We start from the raw sequence: 7,785 nt of genomic DNA, 5'->3' as shown, positions 1-7,785 counted from the left end.
AAACAAATTAATTATGTGAGTATTTCAATGAGATGAAGTTATGTGATTTACTATAGGCCAGTGTTTAACGAGTTGTATTGCACGCACATCGTTGACATGAAAGTAAGCAAATATTTGCAAGTATATGTTTATAAATGGCGTTAATTATTTTTGGCGTGCTAAAGTACCTTAACGATTATGGTGAAAACGGTCGCACAGAATTTAAGAATAAATATTCCATATAATGTTTATTAATTTTATGTTGGGTGACTGTTGCATTTAACACAGTCTGCTTCTTGTGTTTAGGCCTACCAACTCTACGGGCAGTGCTTAGTGCTCAACATGGACAAACTGAATTGTGTGGAGTACATCCAAGGTTTTGGAGCGAACAGCGGCCAAGCAACGCAGGCTTACAACGGAATGTACCAATGGCACAACAATTTCCAGTAAACGTCATACATACCAAACTCGATACATTTGTTTTTGTACAGCACAATTAAGTTTGATAGTTTACTTCTTTTTTCTGTAAATATGTTTCCTTGGTGTTTTATCATTATCTCGTAATTACCAATAAGTTGCTTTTCCAAACTTTTCAATCACTAACTTTTCTTTAAAGGAGTTCTGAAAAATTCAAGGTAGATTTGCGAGTTTAATTACATGTTTTTACCAATTTAGTTAGTTCAATGTTTTATTTTTAGTTTAGCCATTTGTACTAACGCAAGTTAAGGAGCCTATGGGTCGGCCGAATATAAAACTTTTTCCGATGCATCAACATCAGTAACATATGATTTAGAAAAAATACTAGACAAAAAACACGTTTTTTTTCAGTTTTAGGCATTTGACAGTTTTAATGTTTCAATATTTATTGGTTATCCAATTCCCACGAGTTGTGCCTTCTACAACAGTTCTTTAAAAAACCTCGGACTGTGTGTTGTTTAATTTATTACATCAAAGAATATTTACTTCATTACATCCTCTTTGCATAATTATATAAAAAAGGCGATGTTCGTAACGGCATGTGGCGGTAGAGATTAGCAATGGTGAAATAAAAATGCTTCGTGTTTGTTTTGCCTTTGGTCGCTTGTACAGCACGCTAATCAACAACAAAACGACTGGCTTCACGCTTATTTCTCCCTGGGGAAACACCTGCGCGCGCGACGTTCATTGTGCGAAGTGGCTCGCTTCAATTAAACAGCTTATTGCTCTTACAATACAACATATTTGACCGCCGCAAATTTAAAACGATATCTGGGCGGTAAGCTCTCGGTACCTAATCAATAGATAAAAATCGCTCTTCTGGTGTGCATCAAGTATAAAGTATATAAGCTGGCATTCTCGTTTTAAATATTAACCCTGATAAGGTTAATATTTATTTTTTGGGCGCAGTGTCTTAGAAAACACAAATGTGCTTATTTCTAAGAAACCTGCTTATTTTAGAGGTGTGTGCTTATGTTGTCTTATTTTAGTTTCTAAAAGCGTTCTTTCTCAATTTTGTATTTATATTTACCAAGTTATTTAACCCAGATTATAACGAATTAAATAACATAATAACAATGTGTTGTGATTGCTTATTCTAAATCTAAAAAGTACATTGTAGCCTATAGAATTGTGGTAAATTGCTTTAGCAATCAAATAAACTTTCGGCTTGACGTAAGGACTGTCTTTTTTGTGTCAGTACAGACAAAATGCTAAATCAGCCCAGAGGCTATGGAAAACACAATGTTACTACAAAAAAAATTGCTAGATGCATTACAGTAAATCATTCAATGAGTAATTTTATTACAAGCCAAATGCCGCCAAGTGAACCAAACTTAGCTACCAGGCAGGGCAATTAGGCGTTTCATGCTGCCATGCACCACGGTTTAAAAGGTGTATAACTGGTGCGCTCTGACGCGAAAAAATTTACAAAGCTTGCATTAAACAAGGGTGGTTAACTTGCCAATTTCAACCTAATAAACACATTTTTTTGCGCTTCGCGCGATTAAGCTATGTTTTGCGCATACAAAAATAGCTGTTTTTCAAGTTTTTATTTTATTTTATAATGTTATTTCTGAAACCTTGGAATTCACCCCGGAGTCCTGGATCTGTCTCTGATCTTTAGTAGCGTGCTTATTGTTTTGGAGTAGCGTGCTTATTTTTGGTCTGAGCAGATGGTAACCCTGCATATATTGCTAAAATTGAAAGGGTCGGTCTCTTTGTATAACCACTTGTGGTTCAAGGCTGGTCCTTCCCTAAATCCGGTAACGTTATTTACTTTTCTATTTTGCGTGTGTATGTATTAAGCGTGGATGGGAAGAAAAATAAAAACTTGAAACTTAAAAAAATTGGTGAAGCTAATTCATTTTTTAAGTATATCAACTAAGTGTTGGTAAACTCAGACTGATAACAATTGCGTCCCATCTCTTATTAGTGATGCTTGAATTGCTTCTCAGTCACATTAACTGAAGATGATACAAACTCGTATCGAAACGTCTTAATCAAGATGATGTCGATCTACTCGACCTTTTTGGCTTTGCAATTTATTATCAAGAAACGTATATATATAATAAAATAAATAAAAACAATGCATTTATGTAATGTGATCCAGTGTATACGCATTATCTACATACAGTCCGTTTATCAAATTTATTTTTCGAACATTCTGCAATTAACTCGTATTTATTGAATTTAATATAAAGAGGCGAGGCCATATAAAGTCCCACTCATCGTTAACGCAGGGAAGGGGCTTTTGGCGAGATACGCTGCTGTTGTTGTTGCTATTAAACAAAACACTTTTGCCTAAGACAATCCCGACCGACTTCCAGAGTGATTTGGCAATTTCCCGGCTCCGACCCCCTCTTCCACGCGCGCCTATTGATACCTTTTACGTTTGGGGGGATGCTAGTAATACTTTTTGATTTTTTTTTTTGATTCGGAGGGCTGTCAAGAAATTTGTGGTGGATAAAACAAATTTAAATGGATATTATCCGGCGGGTGCTGGGGTATAGTTTTGAGGGAGGTACAATTTTTTATTCTTTTTACGGGGGAGAAAAATATTTTTTTAAAGACGTACTATTTTTACTTTGGATGTAGGGAGATATTTTTTGCTGTTCCCCTTCGGGGCCCTGAATTTGGGAACAAAAGTCGTAAAATAAGTGTGGTATCATCGTATAAGCTTCAAGCTCTATATCCCTATCGAGCAGTAGCAATATCTCGTAAACAGAGCTAGATTTTCAATTTCGTAATAGTGTAGTGGGTTTGTATTCCAATAAGCGCTGAAAATAATATTATTTTGTTACATATTTATATTGTTACTATTACGTATTAATGTTTAGTTTTACCTAAAGACCGTTACTTAAACAAGCCAGGGAAAAGTACAACTTAATACATAACCGAAAAACAACAAACCAAAGTGTAATACATAATTTACCAAAACTAAACTTCTAAATAACCCTATTTATGATGACCCTATTACTTTGACCAACCACCTTTAATTATATGGGCCGAAAATTTATTTTCGGGATGTATATTGTTTTGGGCGTTATTCTTTTTTGGTTTGCTTTGGTTTGTAAAAACCTAAAATAGTGTGACGTCATCGTTTTAGTTTTTTACAGCTATCTACTCCTACCTAGCGGTAGCAATATTTCCGATGCGGGATTCGTTTATTTTCGCCTGTTTGCTCAGCTCGCGAAGCAAGCGACTAGCGCCATGCTGTGCGCATATTCTCACTGGAGAAATCAGCCGCGCGTGCGACTTGCCATTTAGAAAGAGGCTGATTTTAGTATAAAAACGTACTGCACCAGGGGTCGGCAACCTTTCGTATGCAGTGTGCTAGGTTATGAATAATGTCAAAATATCAACACCTCCCGAGCCAAACATTTTATGTTCTGCACCGGCTACCTCCGGAGTCGGTTAAAAACAACCAGAGTCCAATTCCGGCTAAATGTGCAATTTCATCGAGTCCCGAGTCAGGCTCATACTCTACAGCCTGTCACCGATTTACTAAAATAAGATGGATATTCAGCTTCAGCAATCCACTCATAGGGGTCATGGAAAATATTCAACTATTTGCTTTTCCAGTTTAACAACTTACAGTTATCAGTTTCCAAATTTGGTACTGCTCATGCGGACACGTCGGACTCGGGTAGTTTTACCTGGTCTTACTCGAGTCCCGAGTCTGACTCCGCAGCTCTGCTGTGATCTGACATCTAATTTACGTATCTTGGGAGACGCCCTAATTAAGTTAAAAAACGAACTGACACGAACACAATACTGTGCCCGCTTTTTTGGAATGGACTTCGATCTTCGATAGTTGAAGATTGGCTTTTGTTTGCTGGGTGTTTAATAACCCACCTTAATAAAATTTGCTCTATTGATGCCCATTGTACAACAAAAGTACACACCAAGAAGAATAATCGTAAAATCTCTAATTGTTCTTCTTTTCTCCTAATTCAATATCCCATTCATATTCAAACCCGCAATTGCAGTTATATGGCCGGCTCGGTTCAATAACCTCGGCTATTTTTCCCGCAACTGCAGTGCATCAGTTTTTATTTCAATAAGTGATTAAACATTTTACCTTGTGCATTGGATGCACTCGAACATATTGCCGTCCATTCGAAACTCCGGTTGGATTTCCTCACAGCATCGGGGCATAAGTCTTATTTTGGCCTGGCACTTGGGGCAGTCCGCCATTGTGAAGTGACTAACAATAAACGACGTCAAGTTTACTTAGCTTTAAACAACAAATTACAACATGTTGCTGTAACAAAAAATAGCGTTAAATATAACGAAATAGTTGTCCCTAAGTAAAGAACCAAGCAAAGACTGGTGAAAACATAATGAATTGACACAAGGTAAAAAGAGAGGAAAGGAATGTAAAACAAGACACGGGACTCATAATACGGAGAGAGACAACACTGTAAGGAGAAACGCACGAAATTAAACAGCATAGAAATCAGAATTAAGATGGAAACATAAATCATTGCATATTGTTTCCTCCCAAAGACTCCAAAACATGATAGCGTCCCCACAGCATGCGTTGGTAACCCCGTATTCATGTTTACATTTGCAGCAGTAAAAATGTCGGCATTGGTGATCCAGAAGACTGTCCGTGTGACAATTTGGGCAGTCCAGTGAGACGGTAACTTCGCTCATGCTTCTAATGAGTCGTTATTGTGATCAGGCGTTTTTGTAACATTTTCCAAACCGTCCTAGCACTCTCCGTTGCAATGAGTCTGAGTTAAATCAAGAATATGTTTGTTAATCTATTGTTTAGTTCCCATTTACATAAGCTTGCCTTCCGTAATCTATTTGCGTTGGAATTTGTCGAAAAAGTATATTTTTATTTATTTGCCTCCTCCCAATTGAATTATTTTAAAAGCGCTGCAGTTTCGTCACCCGCTTTTGAGCGCAGAGGCGTTGATGAGCTGGTAATCTTGCCTGGCGCAATTATCGGCGGTTGAGTTGCTGATTGCTTTCCCTCACTGTGAAGCTGCGGGTAATCAGATTTTTGCTTGGCGCAATCAGCTTGTTTGTGGCCAGTTTCGCCACAACACTTGCATGTCATCTTTTCCGTGGTAGGTAACATAAAATTAACAACCGTAGAACTTCGGTTCTCAGTGCACTTTCGCCTGCCGCTTGTGCATAACTAACTTTTCAAATATTTTTGCTTTGTACTCTAGGAGCGCGAGTCTCGAATGCCGATAAATGCGACCATTTTTCTTTTTTTGCTGTGAAACATTCATTTTATGACAGGCATAGTACATAATAACAAAATTAACAGGCAGTATTTACAATGCTACGTTTCACTAAATAACAAAATTTCTTTGGAATGCAGAAACTGCAATAGTTTTCCCAGAGCAATCACAAAATTTTACTCCGCAAATTCGTGAATCGGTTGCACAACAGTTCCATTCATGGGTAACATGAATTGTATTTGTTTGGGACACTTTCCATACGCGAATAAAACTATCCTCACTTCCAGATACAATTAAGTTGTTGTTCTCATTTCCAGTGTTGCAATAGTCCAACCCAGAAACAGCTCGAACATGAGCAGCTATCTCGGCCAGAACAGTAGAAGTATTTGGGTTAAAAATTCGTAAGTGACCAGATAAATAGCCACATACAGCAAGCTGGTTTTTCAAAAGTTTGATGGAAGTGCACATATCACTGGTCCCTGAAATAAATGATACAAACTGAAACTTTGGGCCACTTTTATAGCAATATATGATTCCACTTTCATCAACACTGGCCATATCCACCTCTGCACTTTTCTCTAATCCATCAATTGCAGACACAGGCTGAGCATGTCCTTTTAAGGTTTCTGTTATATGAAAAGAATTCTTAGAAAAAAGAAGAACCAATGTGCTTCCATTGTGTGCTTCCACCAACACATACATATTTTCCAACAATTTCAGAAATTCCCCTGCAAAAAGGCATAACACTATTGTCATTACTTTCACCGAGTTTTGAATTGTGCCAAAACATAGGTAATTGACCAGATACATCATATATCAAAATGCCATTGTGATTTGCAATAACCAAAACATCCTGAGAAGACAATTTGCACCACTTTGCTTGCATAACATTGCATTTATTTATAGGCCCACCCTTGTCTTGAACTACCTGATTGGTTCTAATGCTTTGATCTGAGTTGCAATAAACCATGTTGACACGGTCTTTATGAACTGATAAAAAAGCTTTGCTGTTATCACCTGTTCCATCACTCGTGTTTAAAACATCCAAATTGTTGAAAAGACTGGAGCTGCTTTCCTTTAAAAAAATACTTTTTTGTCGTGTAAACATGTTTACTGGACATCAGACTTTTGAAAAATCTGTATTTTGTAGGCGACCCAGTCTTTTTGTCGCCTGAAATGTTTGACCCAAATTTTGGGGCAAGAATTTTCAAAATCCTTTCTTAAACTTTTACAGTTTTTATCTGTTTCTTCTACGGAATTGTACTTTTCAGCACAAGAAAGATATCTATCGCGAGATTTCCAGCAAATGCGTCTTTTATTTGCGTTTGGAGCAACGTTACTTTCCATAGCATTTACGTTTACCCCTTAAATGCGACCAAATGGCCGCAAAGTACATAATTGTTGCAAGGCGACACCACGTGGAAACAACACAACACATAAACGTTTCGCTAGGGGTCGCTAGCATTTTTTCAATGAACTTCAATTTAAAAGCAACGAAATACAAAATGTAAAGCGAAAAAAACAACAATTAATCAGATTTTTGAGCAACTAAGGTGATGGAGCATTGGAGTATGTCATAAAACGTATCTGGACATCCGCAAAGCTGCCGTAATCTCCAATGTGGCAAAGGTTGACATTAATTTTCATCAAAGCGTAGCCACCGCCTCCCCAACCAGTTACCCAACTGTTAAAATAAACAGACAAGTTTGTTAAAAAAGTAAATTTTAAACTACTTGGTGACGTATAGGCTTTTGTCTCTGAGAAGTTTATAAAGTTAAAAGACACCTCTGCATCTTTTGAGTAGTCCTGCTTTTCATAAGCCTATGGATTTATGGCTCTAGTGAAGGGGTGTTCAAATGATTTCTGCCATGATCCACCATAGCTAAACCTGACAAAATGATGATCCACCAAATACGAATAGTAAACATATTGGACATGCTTTAATTATTATGGTGCTTTATTTATGTAAACGCGATAACTTTAATATTTAATCTTGTTTAGTGTTTGTTAACCTGTCTAAGTCAGGGCGCACGTGGCGAGCGAAGCGAGCTCGATTTTTTTATGTATATCGGCATTTCTTTTAAATTTCTTGCAAGTTTTTATTACATTGGCGCAAATACAAAATGTT

At 37.2% G+C, this 7,785-nt stretch overlaps 1 pseudogene; it reads right to left on the bottom strand.

The window, feature by feature from the left end:
* Nucleotides 1–5,747: 5,747 nt before the first annotated feature.
* Nucleotides 5,748–6,909, bottom strand: LOC146138937 (WD repeat-containing protein 54-like; annotated as a pseudogene).
* Nucleotides 6,910–7,785: the final 876 nt, after the last annotated feature.

The sequence above is a fragment of the Ascidiella aspersa genome, chromosome 7 (genome assembly GCF_963924565.1).
Source record: "Ascidiella aspersa chromosome 7, kaAscAspe10.2, whole genome shotgun sequence".
Taxonomy (NCBI): Eukaryota; Metazoa; Chordata; class Ascidiacea; order Phlebobranchia; family Ascidiidae; genus Ascidiella; species Ascidiella aspersa.
The sequence above is the reverse complement of the archived record's forward strand: the minus strand, read 5'-3'. Positions and strand labels throughout refer to the sequence as shown.